Source organism: Myxine glutinosa, chromosome 2 (genome assembly GCF_964187855.1).
Source record: "Myxine glutinosa chromosome 2, kmMyxGlut1.1, whole genome shotgun sequence".
NCBI classification, from domain to species: Eukaryota; Metazoa; Chordata; class Myxini; order Myxiniformes; family Myxinidae; genus Myxine; species Myxine glutinosa.
The window spans coordinates 96,212,969-96,236,780 of record NC_136262.1 but is presented as its reverse complement, the minus strand read 5'-3'; the positions used below and the strand labels follow the sequence as shown (position 1 = coordinate 96,236,780).

Here is a 23,812-nt window from a genome sequence, read left to right as displayed (position 1 = left end):
TAGCTCCACGTGGGGACAGGAGGTTTGGCTATAAAAGAATATGACGGTTGCACACCAGGGATGCAGGGAAACCCAAGCAGACGCAGGGAGAGACGCCAGGCACGCGTCAAACCAGTGGAGAAGGATCTGCAAGGGAGAGAAAGGTCTGAATGGCGAACATGTCCCCTCCACCAACTCCTATCTGCTCCAAATCTTCCTTTCCATTAATATTGTACTTCACCACTCCCCAACTCAAAGTCCGTGCGTGGTGCATACCTTCAAAAAATAGATGGTCCAAATATAACCCGTTAAGATGGTTTCCTCTCCAACCAATTTTACATGTATTGCAGCTGATCTGGCAGGAGAAGTGTGAAGTTGCCGCTTTTTTAAAAAGTTTCACTTGAGGTAGGGCAGGTATACGATAGAGCGACTCGTCCGTGCGTCGAACTTCGTGGGACTGATCTCAGCTTCTCCAGCACCTGCCTCGGGTTTGTCTTACAGAGTTCAATTACTGTACTGTAGGTTTCTCCCCTGGAGTCAGTGCAAAGGCCATCTTTATTCATTTATTAAGCTGTGGCATTCGATGTCACATGGTATTGATTGTAACATGGGAGTTTATTAACTTTCTTTTTTTTAAAGAGTTTATTTTTAAAAGAGATAAAGAGTTTATTAATCAATAAATAATTAACAGATGAAATGATTAATCAATAAATCAAAAATATCCTTGATAGCCACATCACTTGGTCACTCATGTCCAAATATTAGCTTCCCAGCTCAAAAGGTGCCTGAGATATTGGCCAAATGAGAAAGAAAATAAATAAATGATTAATAATGAAAATAAATAAATAATAATCATAAAAAAATTAAATTATTAATCAATTTGGTCAGAGAACACATAAACTACCACTATTTCATCAGAATCTGTAACTTAAAAAAAAAATTTTTTTTTGTCATTAATCGAATAATTAAATAATTAATCGATTAATTGATTAATTCATAAATCAAAAATATCCTTTGCAGCCAAATCACCTGGTCATTGGCATGTCCAAATATCAGCTTCCTAACTCAAAAGGTGCCTGAGTTAATGGTCAGAAGAGAAAGGAAATTTGATTAATTAAATAAGTACTTAATTAAACGCTAATAATTAAATAACTCCTCAATTTATTGATTAATCAAAAAAAAAAAATAGCGTTTTTGACAAAGCACTTTCTCACTATTGTGCCAAAATTTCAGCTTCCTAGCTCAAAGGATGGCTGAGATATCGCCCGGACAACCAAGAAACAAACAAACAAACAAACAAGTACACATACATTCAAAGTACACCGCCCCATGCCAAATAATTAAATATGCTGCAGCGTGGCATTGCCGGGGCGCCTCTGGCGCCCAGCAATACCGCAGTGCAGCTCATTGAGGCTGCATTGGGAGGGAGAGGTGTACACTAATTGATTGATTAATTGTATAATTAAAATCAATAAAAGATTATCACAAAATATTTTCATAATCAATTGGCTAATCGCATAACTAAACCACTAGTGCTTCATCCGAAGATGTATCTTTTAGAAATTTAATTAAATAAGTCATTTATAAAAAATTAAATAATTAATTGATTACTCAATAAATAATTAATCGATTAATCAATAAATAATTAATAGATGAAATGATTAATCAATAAATCAAAAATATCCTTGATAGCCACATCACTTGGTCACTCATGTCCAAATATTAGCTTCCCAGCTCAAAAGGTGCCTGAGATATTGGCCAAATGAGAAAGAAAATAAATAAATGATTGATAATGAAAATAAATAAATAATCATAAAAAACTTAAATTATTAATCAATTTGGTCAGAGAACACATAAACTACCACTATTTCATCAGAATCTGTAACTTAAAAAAAAAAAAATTTTTTGTCATTAAACGAATAATTAAATAATTAATCGATTAATTGATTAATTAATAAATCAAAAATATCCTTTGCAGCCAAATCACCTGGTCATTGGCATGTCCAAATGTCAGCTTCCTAACTCAAAAGGTGCCTGAGTTAATGGTCAGAAGAGAAAGGAAATTTGATTAATTAAATAAGTACTTAATTAATCGCTAATAATTAAATAACTCCTCAATTTATTGATTAATCAAAAAAAAAAATACCGTTTTTGACAAAGGACTTGCTCACGATTGTGCCGAAATTTCAGCTTCCTAGCTCAAAGGATGGCTGAGATATCGCCCGGACAAACAAACAAGAAAGAAAACAAACAAACAAGAAAGAAAACAAGTACAAATACATTCAAAGTACACCGCCCCATGCCAAATAATTAAATATGCTGCAGCGCGGCATTGCCGGGGCGCCTCTGGCGCCCGGCAATACCGCAGTGCAGCTCATTGAGGCTGCATTGGGAGGGAGAGGTGTACACTAATTGATTGATTAATTGTATAATTAAAATCAATAAAAGATTATCACAAAATATTTTCATAATCAATTGGCTAATCGCATAACTAAACCACTAGTGCTTCATCCGAAGATGTATCTTTTAGAAATTTAATTAAATAAGTCATTTATAAAAAATTAAATAATTAATTGATTACTCAATAAATAATTAATCGATTAATCAATAAATAATTAATAGATGAAATGATTAATCAATAAATCAAAAATATCCTTGATAGCCACATCACTTGGTCACTCATGTCCAAATATTAGCTTCCCAGCTCAAAAGGTGCCTGAGATATTGGCCAAATGAGAAAGAAAATAAATAAATGATTAATAATGAAAATAAATAAATAATAATCATAAAAAAATTAAATTATTAATCAATTTGGTCAGAGAACACATAAACTACCACTATTTCATCAGAATCTGTAACTTTAAAAAAAAAATTTTTTTTGTCATTAATCGAATAATTAAATAATTCATCGATTAATTGATTAATTAATAAATCAAAAATATCCTTTGCAGCCAAATCACCTGGTCATTGGCATGTCCAAATATCAGCTTCCTAACTCAAAAGGTGCCTGAGTTAATAATGGTCAGAAGAGAAATGAAATTTAATTAATTAAATAAGTACTTAATTAAACGCTAATAATTAAATAACTCCTCAATTAATTGATTATTCAAAAAACAAAAAATACCGTATTTGACAAAGGACTTGCTCACTACTGTGCCGAAATTTCAGCTTCCTAGCTCAAAGGATGGCTGAGATATCGCCCGGACAACCAAGAAAACAAGAAAGAAAACAAACAAGAAAACAAGAAACCAGAGTGAAAACTGAGTACTCTCTTTCAGCGTGCGTCACTGCCGAGCCCCCTTCGGTGCCCGGCAATGACGATTTGCAATGCCTGGAGGTGGCATAGGAAAGGAGCGGTGTACAACAAGTACACATACATTCAAAGTACACCGCCCCATGCCAAATAATTAAATATGCTGCAGCGCGGCATTGCCGGGGCGCCTCCGGCGCCCGGCAATACCGCAGTGCAGCTCATTAAGGCTGCATTGGGAGGGAGAGGTGTACACTAATTGATTGATTAATTGTATAATTAAAATCAATAAAAGATTATCACAAAATATTTTCATAATCAATTGGCTAATCGCATAACTAAACCACTAGTGCTTCATCCGAAGATGTATCTTTTAGAAATTTAATTAAATAAGTCATTTATAAAAAATTAAATAATTAATTGATTACTCAATAAATAATTAATCGATTAATCAATAAATAATTAATAGATGAAATGATTAATCAATAAATCAAAAATATCCTTGATAGCCACATCACTTGGTCACTTATGTCCAAATATTAGCTTCCCAGCTCAAAAGGTGCCTGAGATATTGGCCAAATGAGAAAGAAAATAAATAAATGATTAATAATGAAAATAAATAAATAATAATCATAAAAAAATTAAATTGGTAATCAATTTGGTCAGAGAACACATAAACTACCACTATTTCATCAGAATCTGTAACTTAATAAAAAAAATTTTTTGGGTCATTAATCGAATAATTAAATAATTAATCGATTAATTGATTAATTAATAAATCAAAAATATCCTTTGCAGCCAAATCACCTGGTCATTGGCATGTCCAAATATCAGCTTCCTAACTCAAAAGGTGCCTGAGTTAATAATGGTCAGAAGAGAAATGAAATTTAATTAATTAAATAAGTACTTAATTAAACGCTAATAATTAAATAACTCCTCAATTAATTGATTATTCAAAAAACAAAAAATACCGTATTTGACAAAGGACTTGCTCACGACTGTGCCGAAATTTCAGCTTCCTAGCTCAAAGGATGGCTGAGATATCGTCCGGACAACCAAGAAAGAAAACAAACAAGTACAAATACATTCAAAGTACACCGCCCCATGCCAAATAATTAAATATGCTGCAGCGCGGCATTGCCGGGGCGCCTCCGGCGCCCGGCAATACCGCAGTGCAGCTCATTGAGGCTGCATTGGGAGGGAGAGGTGTACACTAATTGATTGATTAATTGTATAATTAAAATCAATAAAAGATTATCACAAAGTATTTTCATAATCAATTGGCTAATCGCATAACTAAACCAGTAGTGCTTCATCCGAAGATGTATCTTTTAGAAATTTAATTAAATAAGTCATTTATAAAAAATTAAATAATTAATTGATTACTCAATAAATAATTAATCGATTAATCAATAAATACTTAATAGATGAAATGATTAATCAATAAATCAAAAATATCCTTGATAGCCACATCACTTGGTCACTCATGTCCAAATATTAGCTTCCCAGCTCAAAAGGTGCCTGAGATATTGGCCAAATGAGAAAGAAAATAAATAAATGATTAATAATGAAAATAAATAAATAATAATCATAAAAAAATTAAATTATTAATCAATTTGGTCAGAGAACACATAAACTACCACTATTTCATCAGAATCTGTAACTTAAAAAAAAAATTTTTTTTTGTCATTAATCGAATAATTAAATAATTAATCGATTAATTGATTAATTAATAAATCAAAAATATCCTTTGCAGCCAAATCACCTGGTCATTGGCATGTCCAAATATCAGCTTCCTAACTCAAAAGGTGCCTGAGTTAATAATGGTCAGAAGATAAATGAAATTTAATTAATTAAATAAGTACTTAATTAAACGCTAATAATTAAATAACTCCTCAATTAATTGATTATTCAAAAAACAAAAAATACCGTATTTGACAAAGGACTTGCTCACTACTGTGCCGAAATTTCAGCTTCCTAGCTCAAAGGATGGCTGAGATATCGTCCGGACAACCAAGAAAGAAAGAAAACAAGAAAACAACCAGAGTGAAAACTGAGTACTCTCTTTCAGCGTGCGTCACTGCCGAGCCCCCTTCGGTGCCCAGCAATGACGATTTGCAATGCCTGGAGATGGCATAGGAAAGGTGCGGTGTACAACAAGAAACCAGAGTGAAAACTGAGTACTCTCTTTCAGCGTGCGTCACTGCCGAGCCCCCTTCGGTGCCCGGCAATGACGATTTGCAATGCCTGGAGGTGGCATAGGAAAGGAGCGGTGTACAACAAACAAACAAGAAACCAGAGTGAAAACTGAGTACTCTCTTTCAGCGTGCGTCACTGCCGAGCCCCCTTTGGTGCCCGGCAATGACGATTTGCAATGCCTGGAGATGGCATAGGAAAGGAGCGGTGTACAATAATCATTAAAAAATTTAATTATTAATCAATTTGGTCAGAGAACACATAAACTACCACTATTTCATCAGAATCTGTAACTTTAAAAAAAAAAATTTTTTTGTCATTAAACGAATAATTAAATAATTAATCGATTAATTGATTAATTAATAAATCAAAAATATCCTTTGCAGCCAAATCACCTGGTCATTGGCATGTCCAAATGTCAGCTTCCTAACTCAAAAGGTGCCTGAGTTAATGGTCAGAAGAGAAAGGAAATTTGATTAATTAAATAAGTACTTAATTAATCGCTAATAATTAAATAACTCCTCAATTTATTGATTAATCAAAAAAAAAAATAGCGTTTTTGACAAAGCACTTTCTCACTATTGTGCCAAAATTTCAGCTTCCTAGCTCAAAGGATGGCTGACATATCGCCCGGACAAACAAACAAGAAAGAAAACAAGTACAGATACATTCAAAGTACACCGCCCCCATAATAAAATAATTAAATATCCTGCAGCGCGGCATTGCCGGGGCGCCTCTGGCGCCCGGCAATACCGCAGTGCAGCTCATTAAGGCTGCATTGGGAGGGAGGGGTGTACACTAATTGATTGATTAATTGTATAATTAAAATCAATAAAAGATTATCACAAAATATTTTCATAATCAATTGGCTAATCGCATAACTAAACCACTAGTGCTTCATCCGAAGATGTATCTTTTAGAAATTTAATTAAATAAGTCATTTATAAAAAATTAAATAATTAATTGATTACTCAATAAATAATTAATCGATTAATCAATAAATAATTAATAGATGAAATGATTAATCAATAAATCAAAAATATCCTTGATAGCCACATCACTTGGTCACTCATGTCCAAATATTAGCTTTCCAGCTCAAAAGGTGCCTGAGATATTGGCCAAATGAGAAAGAAAATAAATAAATGATTAATAATGAAAATAAATAAATAATAATCATAAAAAAATTAAATTATTAATCAATTTGGTCAGAGAACACATAAACTACCACTATTTCATCAGAATCTGTAACTTTAAAAAAAAAATTTTTTTTGTCATTAATCGAATAATTAAATAATTAATCGATTAATTGATTAATTAATAAATCAAAAATATCCTTTGCAGCCAAATCACCTGGTCATTGGCATGTCCAAATATCAGCTTCCTAACTCAAAAGGTGCCTGAGTTAATAATGGTCAGAAGAGAAATGAAATTTAATTAATTAAATAAGTACTTAATTAAACGCTAATAATTAAATAACTCCTCAATTAATTGATTATTCAAAAAACAAAAAATACCGTATTTGACAAAGGACTTGCTCACTACTGTGCCGAAATTTCAGCTTCCTAGCTCAAAGGATGGCTGAGATATCGTCCGGACAACCAAGAAAGAAAACAAACAAACAAACAACCAAGAAAACAAACAAACAAGAAACCAGAGTGAAAACTGAGTACTCTCTTTCAGCGTGCGTCACTGCCGAGCCCCCTTCGGTGCCCAGCAATGACGATTTGCAATGCCTGGAGATGGCATAGGAAAGGAGCGGTGTACAACAAACAAACAAGAAAGAAAACAAGTACACATACATTCAAAGTACACCGCCCCATGCCAAATAATTAAATATGCTGCAGCGCGGCATTGCCGGGGCGCCTCTGGCGCCCAGCAATACCGCAATGCAGCTCATTGAGGCTCCATTGGGAGGGAGAGGTGTACACTAATTGATTGATTAATTGTATAATTAAAATCAATAAAAGATTATCACAAAATATTTTCATAATCAATTGGCCAATCGCATAACTAAACCACCAGTGCTTCATCCGAAGATGTATCTTTTAGAAATTTAATTAAATAAGTCATTTATAAAAAATTAAATAATTACTCAATAAATAATTAATCGATTAATCAATCAATAATTAATAGATGAAATGATTAATCAATAAATCAAAAATATCCTTGATAGCCACATCACTTGGTCACTCATGTCCAAATATTAGCTTCCCAGCTCAAAAGGTGCCTGAGATATTGGCCAAATGAGAAAGAAAATAAATAAATGATTAATAATGAAAATAAATAAATAATAATCATTAAAAAATTAAATTATTAATCAATTTGGTCAGAGAACACATAAACTACCACTATTTCATCAGAATCTGTAACTTTAAAAAAAAAAAATTTTTTGTCATTAAACGAATAATTAAATAATTAATCGATTAATTGATTAATTAATAAATCAAAAATATCCTTTGCAGCCAAATCACCTGGTCATTGGCATGTCCAAATGTCAGCTTCCTAACTCAAAAGGTGCCTGAGTTAATGGTCAGAAGAGAAAGGAAATTTGATTAATTAAATAAGTACTTAATTAATCGCTAATAATTAAATAACTCCTCAATTTATTGATTAATCAAAAAAAAAAAATACAGTTTTTGAAAAAGGACTTGCTCACGATTGTGCCGAAATTTCAGCTTCCTAGCTCAAAGGATGGCTGACATATCGCCCGGACAAACAAACAAGAAAGAAAACAAACAAACAAGAAAGAAAACAAGTACACATACATTCAAAGTACACCGCCCCATGCCAAATAATTAAATATGCTGCAGCGCGGCATTGCCGGGGCGCCTCCGGCGCCCGGCAATACCGCAATGCAGCTCATTGAGGCTCCATTGGGAGGGAGAGGTGTACACTAATTGATTGATTAATTGTATAATTAAAATCAATAAAAGATTATCACAAAATATTTTCATAATCAATTGGCCAATCGCATAACTAAACCACCAGTGCTTCATCCGAAGATGTATCTTTTAGAAATTTAATTAAATAAGTCATTTATAAAAAATTAAATAATTAATTGATTACTCAATAAATAATTAATCGATTAATCAATAAATAATTAATAGATGAAATGATTAATCAATAAATCAAAAATATCCTTGATAGCCACATCACTTGGTCACTCATGTCCAAATATTAGCTTCCCAGCTCAAAAGGTGCCTGAGATATTGGCCAAATGAGAAAGAAAATAAATAAATGATTGATAATGAAAATAAATAAATAATCATAAAAAACTTAAATTATTAATCAATTTGGTCAGAGAACACATAAACTACCACTATTTCATCAGAATCTGTAAGTTAAAAAAAAAATTTTTTTTTGTCATTAATCGAATAATTAAATAATTAATCGATTAATTGATGAATTAATAAATCAAAAATATCCTTTGCAGCCAAATCACCTGGTCATTGGCATGTCCAAATGTCAGCTTCCTAACTCAAAAGGTGCCTGAGTTAATGGTCAGAAGAGAAAGGAAATTTGATTAATTAAATAAGTACTTAATTAAACGCTAATAATTAAATAACTCCTCAATTTATTGATTAAGCAAAAAAAAAAAAATACCGTTTTTGATAAAGGACTTGCTCACGATTGTGCCGAAATTTCAGCTTCCTAGCTCAAAGGATGGCTGAGATATCGCCCGGACAAACAAACAAGAAAGAAAACAAGTACAAATACATTCAAAGTACACCGCCCCATGCCAAATAATTAAATATGCTGCAGCGCGGCATTGCCGGGGCGCCTCTGGCGCCCGGCAATACCGCAGTGCAGCTCATTGAGGCTGCATTGGGAGGGAGAGGTGTACACTAATTGATTGATTAATTGTATAATTAAAATCAATAAAAGATTATCACAAAATATTTTCATAATCAATTGGCTAATCGCATAACTAAACCACTAGTGCTTCATCCGAAGATGTATCTTTTAGAAATTTAATTAAATAAGTCATTTATAAAAAATTAAATAATTAATTGATTACTCAATAAATAATTAATCGATTAATCAATAAATAATTAATAGATGAAATGATTAATCAATAAATCAAAAATATCCTTGATAGCCACATCACTTGGTCACTCATGTCCAAATATTAGCTTCCCAGCTCAAAAGGTGCCTGAGATATTGGCCAAATGAGAAAGAAAATAAATAAATGATTAATAATGAAAATAAATAAATAATAATCATAAAAAAATTAAATTATTAATCAATTTGGTCAGAGAACACATAAACTACCACTATTTCATCAGAATCTGTAACTTTAAAAAAAAAAATTTTTTTGTCATTAATCGAATAATTAAATAATTCATCGATTAATTGATTAATTAATAAATCAAAAATATCCTTTGCAGCCAAATCACCTGGTCATTGGCATGTCCAAATATCAGCTTCCTAACTCAAAAGGTGCCTGAGTTAATAATGGTCAGAAGAGAAATGAAATTTAATTAATTAAATAAGTACTTAATTAAACGCTAATAATTAAATAACTCCTCAATTAATTGATTATTCAAAAAACAAAAAATACCGTATTTGACAAAGGACTTGCTCACTACTGTGCCGAAATTTCAGCTTCCTAGCTCAAAGGATGGCTGAGATATCGCCCGGACAACCAAGAAAACAAGAAAGAAAACAAACAAGAAAACAAGAAACCAGAGTGAAAACTGAGTACTCTCTTTCAGCGTGCGTCACTGCCGAGCCCCCTTCGGTGCCCGGCAATGACGATTTGCAATGCCTGGAGGTGGCATAGGAAAGGAGCGGTGTACAACAAGTACACATACATTCAAAGTACACCGCCCCATGCCAAATAATTAAATATGCTGCAGCGCGGCATTGCCGGGGCGCCTCCGGCGCCCGGCAATACCGCAGTGCAGCTCATTGAGGCTGCATTGGGAGGGAGAGGTGTACACTAATTGATTGATTAATTGTATAATTAAAATCAATAAAAGATTATCACAAAATATTTTCATAATCAATTGGCTAATCGCATAACTAAACCAGTAGTGCTTCATCCGAAGATGTATCTTTTAGAAATTTAATTAAATAAGTCATTTATAAAAAATTAAATAATTAATTGATTACTCAATAAATAATTAATCGATTAATCAATAAATACTTAATAGATGAAATGATTAATCAATAAATCAAAAATATCCTTGATAGCCACATCACTTGGTCACTCATGTCCAAATATTAGCTTCCCAGCTCAAAAGGTGCCTGAGATATTGGCCAAATGAGAAAGAAAATAAATAAATGATTAATAATGAAAATAAATAAATAATAATCATAAAAAAATTAAATTATTAATCAATTTGGTCAGAGAACACATAAACTACCACTATTTCATCAGAATCTGTAACTTAAAAAAAAAAATTTTTTTTGTCATTAATCGAATAATTAAATAATTAATCGATTAATTGATTAATTAATAAATCAAAAATATCCTTTGCAGCCAAATCACCTGGTCATTGGCATGTCCAAATATCAGCTTCCTAACTCAAAAGGTGCCTGAGTTAATAATGGTCAGAAGATAAATGAAATTTAATTAATTAAATAAGTACTTAATTAAACGCTAATAATTAAATAACTCCTCAATTAATTGATTATTCAAAAAACAAAAAATACCGTATTTGACAAAGGACTTGCTCACTACTGTGCCGAAATTTCAGCTTCCTAGCTCAAAGGATGGCTGAGATATCGTCCGGACAACCAAGAAAGAAAACAAACAAACAAGAAAACAAGAAACCAGAGTGAAAACTGAGTACTCTCTTTCAGCGTGCGTCACTGCCGAGCCCCCTTCGGTGCCCAGCAATGACGATTTGCAATGCCTGGAGATGGCATAGGAAAGGAGCGGTGTACAACAAGTACACATACATTCAAAGTACACCGCCCCATGCCAAATAATTAAATATGCTGCAGCGCGGCATTGCCGGGGCGCCTCTGGCGCCCGGCAATACCGCAGTGCAGCTCATTGAGGCTGCATTGGGAGGGAGAGGTGTACACTAATTGATTGATTAATTGTATAATTAAAATCAATAAAAGATTATCACAAAATATTTTCATAATCAATTGGCTAATCGCATAACTAAACCAGTAGTGCTTCATCCGAAGATGTATCTTTTAGAAATTTAATTAAATAAGTCATTTATAAAAAATTAAATAATTAATTGATTACTCAATAAATAATTAATCGATTAATCAATAAATACTTAATAGATGAAATGATTAATCAATAAATCAAAAATATCCTTGATAGCCACATCACTTGGTCACTCATGTCCAAATATTAGCTTCCCAGCTCAAAAGGTGCCTGAGATATTGGCCAAATGAGAAAGAAAATAAATAAATGATTAATAATGAAAATAAATAAATAATAATCATAAAAAAATTAAATTATTAATCAATTTGGTCAGAGAACACATAAACTACCACTATTTCATCAGAATCTGTAACTTAAAAAAAAAAAATTTTTTTGTCATTAATCGAATAATTAAATAATTAATCGATTAATTGATTAATTAATAAATCAAAAATATCCTTTGCAGCCAAATCACCTGGTCATTGGCATGTCCAAATATCAGCTTCCTAACTCAAAAGGTGCCTGAGTTAATAATGGTCAGAAGATAAATGAAATTTAATTAATTAAATAAGTACTTAATTAAACGCTAATAATTAAATAACTCCTCAATTAATTGATTATTCAAAAAACAAAAAATACCGTATTTGACAAAGGACTTGCTCACTACTGTGCCGAAATTTCAGCTTCCTAGCTCAAAGGATGGCTGAGATATCGTCCGGACAACCAAGAAAACAAGAAAACAAACAAGAAACCAGAGTGAAAACTGAGTACTCTCTTTCAGCGTGCGTCACTGCCGAGCCCCCTTCGGTGCCCGGCAATGACGATTTGCAATGCCTGGAGGTGGCATAGGAAAGGAGCGGTGTACAACAAACAAACAAGAAAGAAAGAAAACAAGTACACATACATTCAAAGTACACCGCCCCATGCCAAATAATTAAATATGCTGCAGCGCGGCATTGCCGGGGCGCCTCCGGCGCCCGGCAATACCGCAGTGCAGCTCATTGAGGCTGCATTGGGAGGGAGAGGTGTACACTAATTGATTGATTAATTGTATAATTAAAATCAATAAAAGATTATCACAAAATATTTTCATAATCAATTGGCTAATCGCATAACTAAACCACTAGTGCTTCATCCGAAGATGTATCTTTTAGAAATTTAATTAAATAAGTCATTTATAAAAAATTAAATAATTAATTGATTACTCAATAAATAATTAATCGATTAATCAATAAATAATTAATAGATGAAATGATTAATCAATAAATCAAAAATATCCTTGATAGCCACATCACTTGGTCACTCATGTCCAAATATTAGCTTCCCAGCTCAAAAGGTGCCTGAGATATTGGCCAAATGAGAAAGAAAATAAATAAATGATTAATAATGAAAATAAATAAATAATAATCATAAAAAAATTAAATTATTAATCAATTTGGTCAGAGAACACATAAACTACCACTATTTCATCAGAATCTGTAACTAAAAAAAAAAAAATTTTTTTGGCATTAATCGAATAATTAAATAATTCATCGATTAATTGATTAATTAATAAATCAAAAATATCCTTTGCAGCCAAATCACCTGGTCATTGGCATGTCCAAATATCAGCTTCCTAACTCAAAAGGTGCCTGAGTTAATGGTCAGAAGAGAAAGGAAATTTGATTCATTAAATAAGTACTTAATTAATCGCTAATAATTAAATAACTCCTCAATTTATTGATTAATCAAAAAAAATAAATAGCGTTTTTGAGAAAGGACTTGCTCACTATTGTGCCAAAATTTCAGCTTCCTAGCTCAAAGGATGGCTGAGATATCGTCCGGACAACCAAGAAACAAAACAAGAAAGAAAACAAGAAAACAAGAAACCAGAGTGAAAACTGAGTACTCTCTTTCAGCGTGCGTCACTGCCGAGCCCCCTTCGGTGCCCAGCAATGACGATTTTCAATGCCTGGAGATGGCATAGGAAAGGAGCGGTGTACAACAAACAACCAGATTGAAAACTGAGTACTCTCTTTCAGCGTGCGTCATTGCCGAGCCCCCTTTGGTGCCCAGCAATGACGATTTTCAATGCCTGGAGATGGCATAGGAAAGGAGCGGTGTACAACAAACAACCAGATTGAAAACTGAGTACTCTCTTTCAGCGTGCGTCACTGCCGAGCCCCCTTTGGTGCCCAGCAATGACGATTTTCAATGCCTGGAGATGGCATAGGAAAGGAGCGGTGTACAACAAACAACCAGATTGAAAACTGAGTACTCTCTTTCAGCGTGCGTCATTGCCGAGCCCCCTTTGGTGCCCAGCAATGACGATTTTCAATGCCTGGAGATGGCATAGGAAAGGTGCGGTGTACAACAAACAACCAGAGTGAAAACTGAGTACTCTCTTTCAGCGTGCGTCACTGCCGAGCCCCCTTTGGTGCCCGGCAATGACGATTTGCAATGCCTGGAGATGGCATAGGAAAGGAGCGGTGTACAACAAACAACCAGAGTGAAAACTGAGTTCTCTCTTTCAGCGTGCGTCACTGCCGAGCCCCCTTCGGTGCCCGGCAATGACGATTTGCAATGCCCGGAGATGGCATAGGAAAGGTGCGGTGTACAACAAACAACCAGAGTGAAAACTGAGTACTCTCTTTCAGCGTGCGTCACTGCCGAGCCCCCTTTGGTGCCCGGCAATGACGATTTGCAATGCCTGGAGATGGCATAGGAAAGGAGCGGTGTACAACAAACAACCAGAGTGAAAACTGAGTTCTCTCTTTCAGCGTGCGTCACTGCCGAGCCCCCTTCGGTGCCCGGCAATGACGATTTTCAATGCCTGGAGATGGCATAGGAAAGGAGCGGTGTACAATATAAGGGATTTACAGAGCCGGCAGCCCCATAATTACTAACACAGATAATTATCTTCTGTGCTGAGGTGATTAGTAATTTCAAAAATGTTACACTGGATGGAAAGAGTTTGTAAACGTCACATGACGTTAAGGCGTAGCACAACGTTTAAAATGTAAAACGTGGTTCTGAAAGTTACGAGGAGTCCGTTGTATTATATATAATTTATAAACAACCAAATGCAGCGAGAAAACGAACGTCTTTTGGTTGGTGTCATTTGGCGCCCACCTCGGAGCGGTCGCCATTTCCGTCCCGGCCTCCACCCCATCACGACGCTACGCCTACTATGCCCCAAAGTGAGTGCAACGTCACGGGAACAGGTACCTGGCATCATCTTACTATAATTCACCAAATGCTTTATGCCAAAGCCTCTCCTCAGTGAAAGACACATGAAAGCCTGCTTGGAGTTTGAAAAAAAAGCACCTAAAGGCCTCTCAGTCTGTGAGAAACAAGATTCTGTGGTCTGATGAAACGAAGATTGAACTGTTTGGCTTCCGTCTGGCCACTCTGCCATGAAGCCCAGATCGGTGGAGTGTTGCAGTGATGGTTGTCCTTCTGGAAGTTTCTCCCATCTCCACACAGGATCTCTGGAGCTCAGCCAGAGTGACCATCGGGTTCTTGGTCACCTCTCTTACCAAGGCCCTTCTCCCCCGATTGCTCAGTTTGGCAGGGCGGCCAGCTCTAGGAAGAGTCCTGGTTGTTCCAAACTTCTTCCATTTATGAATTATGGAGGCCACTGTGCTCTAGGGAACCTTCAATGCAGCAGAATTTTTTTTTGTAGGCTTCCCCAGATCTGTGCCTAGACACGTTCCTGTCTCTGAGCTCTGCAGGCAGTTCCTTCGACCTCATGGCTTGGTTTTTGCCCTGATATGCATTGTCAGCTGTGAGACCTTATATAGACAGGTGTGTGCCTTTCCAAATCATGTCCAATCAATTGAATTTACCACAGGTGGACTCAAATCAAGGTGTAGAAACATCTCAAAGATGATCAAGAGAAATGGGAGGCACCTGAGCTAAATTTCAAGTGTCATAGCAAAGGGTATGAATACTTATGTCAATGTGATATTTCAGTTTTTTCTTTTTAATAAATTTGCAAAACTTTCTAAAATCCTGTTTTCTCTTTGTCGTAATGGGATATTTAGTATAGATTGATGAGGGAAAAAATGAATTCAAACGATTTCAGCATAAGGCTGCAACATAACAAAATGTGAAAAAAGTGAAGGGGTCTGAATACTTTCTGAATGCACTGTAGGTAGTTTAAAGGGGTAGCAGGTATAGGTAGTTGTGGAGGGGTAGTGGGTGAAGGTAGTTGTGATGGAGTAGCAGGTGCAGGTAGTTGCGAGGGGGTAGAGAGTGTAGACAGTGTCTCTATTTGTTTTAATATCCCTATTTATTAGTCCCCTACCGGTGTACACCAGAGGGGACTATAGGTTTGCACTCCGTCCCTCCGTCTGTCCGTCCGTCAGTCCGTCAGTCCGTCCCTCCGTCTGTCCGTCTGTCAGTCCGCCAGTCCGTCACGCAAAGAACAGTTTTCCAGACTTCTTTTCTAAACGCTTAATGCCAATGATTTCAAACTTGGCACATGGTTTCCTCATGATAAGTTACAGATCAAGTTCGAACTTCACGACGTTTCGATCATTTTTGACAAAGCTATGGCACTTTGAACTTTGGGAATTCTGATAATTCTGATGATCCTTAACTCAGTGCCATTTTAAGTTTTAATTTCCTTTAAAAACCATTTTCTCTGCAATAATAGGACTGATTGAGATCAAATTTTCACCATCGGGGGGACTCGGTCTGTGGAATATTTTAATGGTAATTATGACGTCATATGTCACGTGGTTCGGCCGCTTTATTGTTTTTCGTGAAAACACGAAAACCCCTTTTCTCTGCAACGGCTGAACAGATCGAGGCCAAACTTTGCAGGCAGAATCGCATACCCATGACGAACAAAAAAGTCAGGGAGCATGACGTCATGCATCACATGGTTTCAGAGTTATGACGTCTTTAAGCATGAACCTTTAAAACCGAGCTCCTCCCTCATTTTTGATCCAATCGAGGGGAAACTTCCCAGATCTGTTCAGCATGTCAGTCTACTAAAATGTCCTTTTGGAATTTGCGATAGGGCACGTGGTTTGGCAGATATCGTTAATTAAACGAAAATATTTTTTTAAATGGATATCTCTTGAATCGCTAGTACCTCAGACCGTGAGTTGGTAATTATATAATGCACAAAGTGCAACACGTGCAGGCTGCTCCACGGAGCGACCTTGGGGGCTTATCAACGTGGCGAGGCGTGACACACACGTGTCTCAGCATACCTCAGATCAAGTTTGAAAACAATCATCAACCGTGCATAAATTTGCATATTCGATCATTTTTGACAATGTTATGGCACTTTGAACTTTGGTAGGGGACATGTATTGCAGCGCAATACTCAGAATGCTTGTTTTCCATATTTCTCCATCCTCCCTTTTATGCCAACTCCCTCCACTCCATCAAAAACACTGCACTGTCGATGAGCACTTCGATGAGCCTCAACTTGTTAGAAGAAAAAACGTTTTAGAACACAAGTTACGTGTGTGATCATTGGAAATAGTGCATGTTTTAGCTTATCATGCTGTGACGTCACTTACTGCACTATTTCACATTTAATATGAGGATGCCAGCACATGATCAAGGTCCAAGGAAAACATTCCAGCCCGTTTTCGGTTTTATTATATCTAATGGCTACTCCAGGGAGTTTTCCATAAAAATAAAATCACAATTTTTCTGGCCTCAGTTTCAGGTGCTCCCAACACCCATCGTTTATGAGGATGAAGAAAAGCTTAAATGAACAAGGATGTGTGTAAGATGGAGTGAAGAGAGAATCAGAGAACACAATATCCATGCCAGCTAGCTTAAGTCATTGTACAATCATCTTGAACAAACCACCGGCTGTTGATTCCATGGAGCGTTCGAGTCCAAACTATCAGTGAGTTGTTGGCAACAGGAGGGGTATAACCATCTGCAGCTGTTCTTCTTGGGTGAGAGTCACTCCTGATGGAATGAGTGAACTGTGGGAAGAAGGAATGCTAAATAAACAAAAGTTTGGAACATTGTCACGTAGATATGTAAAGACTATCTGTGGCACGCAACTTGGAAAAGACCGAATCTGTGGCACACAACTTGTAAGAGACCGGATCTGTGGCACGCAACTTGTAAGAGACCGAATCTGTGGCATGCAACTTGTAAGAGACCGAATCTGTGGGACACAACTTGTAAGAGACCGAATCTGTGGCACGGAACTTGTAAGAGACCGGATCTGTGGGACGCAACTTGGAAGAGACCGAATCTGTGGCACACAACTTGGAAGAGACCGAATCTGTGGCACACAACTTGGAAGAGACCGAATCTGTGGCACGCAACTTGTAAGAGACCGGATCTGTGGCACGCAACTTGTAAGAGACCGGATCTGTGGCACGCAACTTGTAAGAGAACGAATCTGTGGCACACAACTTGGAAGAGACCGAATCTGTGGCACGCATCTCGAAGAGACCGAATCTGTGGCACACAACTTGGAAGGGACCGAATCAGTGGCATGCAACTTGGAAGAGACGGAATCTGTGGCACACAACTTGGAAAGGACCGAATCTGTGGCACGCAACTTGTAAGAGACCGAATTTGTGGCACACAACTTGTAAGAGACCGAATCTGTGGCACGCAACTTGGAAGAGACCGGATCTGTGCCACGCAACTTGTAAGAGACCGAATCTGTGGCACACAACTTGTAAGAGACCGAATCTGTGGCACGCAACTTGTAAGAGACCGAATCTGTGGCACACAACATGTAAGAGACCGAATCTGTGGCACGCAACTTGTAAGAGACCGGATCTGTGGCACACAACTTGGAAGAGACCGAATCTGTGGCACGCAACTTGTAAGAGACCGGATCTGTGGCACGCAACTTGTAAGAGACCGGATCTGTGGCACGCAACTTGTAAGAGACCAGATCTGTGGCACGCAACTTGTAAGAGACCGGATCTGTGGCACGCAACTTGTAAGAGACCGGATCTGTGGCACGCAACTTGTAAGAGACCGATATAAACCTCCGTGTAATTAACAACACTGATCGAGTAAAATTACCGGTACTAAAATTTTTTTAATAACCTTAAACTGCCCTTTAATGTTTTACGTCTGTAAAGTGGAAGAATATTTGGTATTATAGGGATTTTATACTGGGCACCTGAAATTGGTTTTTAATTGATTTTAACAAAGGGTCCATTAGGATGGTGCAGATGCAGCAACGTTACCTTCGAGCTATCTTGTTTGGGTTTGATTCCCGACCCGCAGTCCCGCACTATTAAACTGCTGGATTGCTGCTTCGCAAGTCGGGCGTTGCATCAGAAGATGCGCCGTCTCACGGATGGAAATTAAGCTGGGCGTCTTGTCTGACAGGATTAGCTGGCGAACGTTAAATATCGCACGGTCCGTCCTTCACGGAGAGTAGATGAGTTATCTCTGGCACTTTGAACAAATGACACACACATTCCTGCACAAATCAGCTTCAATCGAAGGTCCAGCTCGTGGAAGACGATGGGCCACAACTGTTCTGTAGATGACGTCACAAGAAACTTGGGAAAATTGGAGTCGTTTTAAGTTGTAAATGTACAGTGGACGTAAATTTTAGAACGGTTGGGTTTCACGTTAGGAAGAAATTTAGAGAAAACTTGAACGGCAATCTTCGAGGTCACCCGATATGCCTCCGCCCACATCATTATACATACTTGTACCAAGCTTGACTTTGATCTGTTCAGCCGTTCTTAAGTCTTCGCTGTAACGAAAACACATCACGGATGGACGCACACACTCACGGACACATGCGCGGATGGACGCACACACTCACGGACACATGCGCGGATGGACGCACACACTCACGGACACATGCGCGGATGGACGCACACACTCACGGACACATGCGCGGATGGACGCACACACTCACGGACACATGCGCGGATGGACGCACACACTCACGGACACATGCGCGGATGGACGCATGCACGCACAGACGTGCGGTATTGGAGGGGATGGAGGGGCACGCCAATTCACTATGTAAATGTGTATTGTCACCTCTGTGTGCATTACAAGTCACCACCCTTTACAGAATTCCTGTCCCAACGGTTTCCCAGTACAGTGAGGTGATTTGAATTACTAGGGCATTGCCCGTACGTGGGTGCCCGTTCCTTGCCAATGCCCGTACTATATATATATCTAAAATTATATCCCCCCCCCCCTCTATTTACATGAAATGGTTTGGTCCATTCGCAACGACCACAGAACCCCCCCCCCTCTATTTACATGCAATGGTTTGGTCCAAAGCGAACGGTTTGGTCCATTCGATGTGATTCGATGATTCGATGTGAATGGTTTGGTCCATTCGCAACGACCACAGAACCCCCCCCTCTATTTACATGAATGGTTTGGTCCATTCGCAAAGCCAAAGCGAACGACCACAGAACCCCCCCCTCTATTTACATGAATGGTTTGGTCCATTCGCAAAGCCAAAGCGAACGACCACAGAACCCCCCCCCCCCCCTCTATTTACATGAATGGTTTGGTCCATTCGCAACGGCAAAGCGAACGGCGAACGGCTAAATCGCCATAGCTCGGTAAGTACTTGTCCGATTAATTTCAAACCTTGAAAAGGCACATCCTCGGGTCCCCAGCAATATACCTGGCAAGTTTCAAGTATATCGGACCGGTAGTTGTCGAGAAACAGCGGTCACAGACAAACGTACAGACGTACAGACGTACAGAGATTACTGGAATTATAGATAGATAAGCAGGAGGAATGTTTTGCACGTAATCCAGGGTTGTTTTTTCTGGAGCGATTGTGGCAGCTGTCAGTTGCTTATACACCGCCAAAACAAAGCTATGTTAAAAGAACGCGTTTCATGCTAAAAACAAGTTCGTCCGTAGGGCGGGTACTCTGCTAGTATGTTTAACGTTACATATATGACATTCATTTGGGAGATCATGGTTTGATGTGCCAATGGCTCGTCTCAAGGTCTGCGTGCGTGTGTGTTGGTGGTGGGGGGTGGGAGGGGAGGTGTTGGGGGGGAAGATGGGAAGGGGGGTGGTAGCCGGTAGGGGAGGAGGGATGGTAGAGGGGTGAGGGGGGGTTTGGCCGGGTGGAAGAAGGACGAAGTTGCATCACTTCCTGGGTGTCCACAGATGTCCGTATCATCCTAAGCTCGACTCGATGGATTAGAACATACATGTACAGTGTACAGTTTCAGACATGTGAAAGGTGTTCGCTTTACATAGGTATTTGATATTAATTGCAATGGTCAAACCTTTGATGCCTCGCCCTGCCTGAGACACCAGGACGGCAGTTTATAGCTTGGTCGAGATTCTGACCCAGGCTAGACGTCTCAGAGGCGAGTGTGCGCACCTCCAGGCCATCCTGCCAGCCCCATGCACTGGCATAACACTCCATGTTTTATGTTAACATCTTCATGTATATATATGTGTAGGATTCTCCAACTCAAGCAAACTCATGCCGAGTAGACGGGTCAATATACTGCCTGACCCCCAAAAAATTGCAAATTTTTGTTTTATGCTTATTTCTAGTAGTTTATGAAGTGGAAGACAACATATTAAAAGTTGGACAATTTTGACGCATGGGAAAGTCCCTCAGTGACGTCAGAAAACAAGATGGCTGCCGGCAGATAAAACGTAAAAAAATTGACTGATAATCATCAGACCACTAACAATTTAAAGTTAATTTTGCACCAATATTTGTATTATGATCGTTGCTGGTAGTTTATGCAGTGCTAATCCTGAGACCATTCGCAATTTAAAGTAAATATTTGCACAAATATATGTTCTTTGATTGTTTCTGCCAGTCTATGACATGGAAAGCAACATATAAAAAATTGGACAATTTTGACACATGTGGAAGTACCATATGCCTTCTAGTCTTAGATTCCAGTTTCATCGTCCTCCTCCTCCTCCTCTATGTCTGGTTCAACACTCATATTGTCACAGTTGCTGTCCTGGCAATGTCCACATGCACTGGTGCACTCTAATCCATGCTTCCTACATGAACACCTTAGTGTTTTGCACCCCCCTGAACAGTTGCAGTGAATCATCTGAAGTAGTATGTCTGGAGCAGGGCTTTTGTCTGTCATCACTGGAACAAGTTTTCCTCCTTCTACCTTCCATCCCCACTCCGTTGGCTCCATTCCACAACAAAGGCCCATCCATTCCATTACCTGGTAATAGGTCCGCAGAGAATGAAACTTGCAGGCAGCGGATGTGGGTGGCAGTCTTTCAGGAGTGACAAATGCCTTAGCCCTTGCAACCTTTTTGCAGAGAATGTTGTATCTGATCGATGCCAATGAGTCGTTCTGATTTGCTTTAAACAATGCCACCATTGCTCTGCAGCCTGCAGTTTCAATAACATCCTGACTCTGCTGTGGTTTACAGAACACCTTTGAGCTGTCTATCAGTTCCTTTTCTTTCTTGATGATTCTTTGAAACCCTGACTTCTTTCCAATCCCAAAGACACGAGACGTTGCGTCACAGCCAGTTAATGCATGAAGGAACAATATATCTCTGCAGGCTGCATTTCCAAGTATCTGCTGAAGGACTTTGATATTGTAGACATTTTATTTTGCCTTGTCAGAACGGAAATAGAGTTCAATGCAGTTTGTCTCCACCATATAGAAGAGCAGGAGGAGAAGGAGATCTGTATCTTCTCCAATGAGGGTTGTAGATCTGGAAGCCGCATTTGCGACGGCCGCTTTTGCAATCTCAACATCAGCATCTCCCTCTGCTTGGATCACCTCACAGCCTTCCTTGTGCAACACCTCTATAATCAACAGTATCATTGCCTGCTTGTTTGACTCATTCGACAGAAAGTCCTCCTTTTTCCCAACAAATTTTGTTGACTCCGTAATGTTAACCTTGGTGGCATTCTTGTTTCTATTCCGACGTTGATGAGAACAGTCCTTTGTGCTTGGCCCAGCCTCATAACCATCAAACACAACAGTAGCTTTGCCATAGTGTCGTACTGTAAATGAGGCATATTCATCTGCAATGGAACTGTAGGTGAATCCCTCTGTCCACTTTAAGCGGTGAATAAGTGATCCCCCGTCAAGAACATAGTGATCTGTTCCTGGAACTGTCTGGTTGACAGCATTGTCAGATTTGGTTGTAGCATAATTCCTTATTGCCTCCGCCAACTGTGGTTTATCTGGCTGGCGCAGGATGTTTTTTGCCTCAAAAAGAGACTTTGGATATGGGCAGAGTTCATATTTCATCACTTCACCTATCTGGAGATCTCCCGTCTGTGACACCACTAAGAACCTCTGGAATAGTAACGCTGGATCTATTGTGCGGTCCTCAGCAACTTTGACTGCCCTGCTGAATGCAAGTGTCTTGGCTTTAGAACTCCTTTTGTGTGAATAGGAGTAAGCTGGGTGATCATCCATCTTCTTGACAATGTCACTACCTACTTTGAATAGGTCATGAACATTGACATCCTCATTTGCAGTAACCCCTGTGATGATATTGCGCAATGACTTGTCATCAGAAAATGGTGTGAAGCTGTCCAGTTTTTCGGCAACTTTGCCACGATCAGCTTCATCTCGACTCACCCTGGATGTTGTCAACTCCTTATGTTGTTCACTTGTTGAGTAGCTACTCGAGGTCAGTTCTTGCATAGCAAGGTTGTAGGAGGACGATATGGTTGAAGACAGAGTCCAAACTGCTCTCTGGTGCTCTGACATCCCACTTCCTCGAGTCAGCCCCCCTTGGCTTTTCAGTGAGCGCATTAATGTCTGTTCTATCACAAGATCAGAGCCTAGGCCAGCCCAGTATTGGTCACTGCGCCGGATTACATGATAACCAGATTGGAACTTCTGATGAACCTCAGGGTTGTCATCCTCTAACGCAAGCATCTTCTCGAGATAGAGTCGAGCTGACTTCAGGTAATTGGGATGGCCAGCAGCTGCAAATATCGGCAAGCAAGCTGATATGGCTTGGAGATGCATCTCCCAGGACCCCGTCCGATCAGCTGCCACAAGTGCCCTTGCAATTCCCAACATACGCTGGTAGTTGATCCAAAGTGTACTGGTTTTCGAGTCCTTTGCAAGTTTATTCCTTTCCTGATTCAATCTATTGTCAATGAAATGAATGCACTCTGATTGCAACACAGACTCTATAGTGTCACTTTCGACAGTCTCCAGGGAAATGTACAGTCGCTCCAGTTCTGCCACTTGTTCTTGAAACCCAGGGTCAACTTCCACAATCTTGCCAACAACCTGACGTGTAAGATGGTTTTGGTTTTGTGCATGGTTTCGTGCATGGTTTGGTTTTTGGTTTGGTTTCGTGCATGGTTTTGTGAC

At 38.3% G+C, this 23,812-nt stretch overlaps 1 protein-coding gene across 7 annotated transcripts in view; it reads right to left on the bottom strand.

Moving 5' to 3' along the window:
- The window catches only part of LOC137421552 (ornithine decarboxylase), a 60,567-nt gene extending 40,987 nt beyond the window's left edge, over positions 1 to 19,580 (bottom strand). For 2 of the 7 annotated variants that reach the window (XM_078771260.1, XM_078771261.1), the window contains exons 1-2: positions 256 to 597; positions 56 to 126 (exon numbers count right to left, since the gene is read on the bottom strand). The gene's annotated coding sequence lies outside the window, so the exon portion shown is untranslated. Of the gene's footprint in view, positions 1 to 55; positions 221 to 255; positions 608 to 17,351; positions 17,477 to 19,186 lie in introns of those variants that run through there. The other 5 variants (XR_010983359.2, XM_068107722.2, XM_078771264.1 and 2 more) reach the window with 5 other exon arrangements.
- Between the last annotated feature and the right edge of the window lie 4,232 nt (positions 19,581 to 23,812).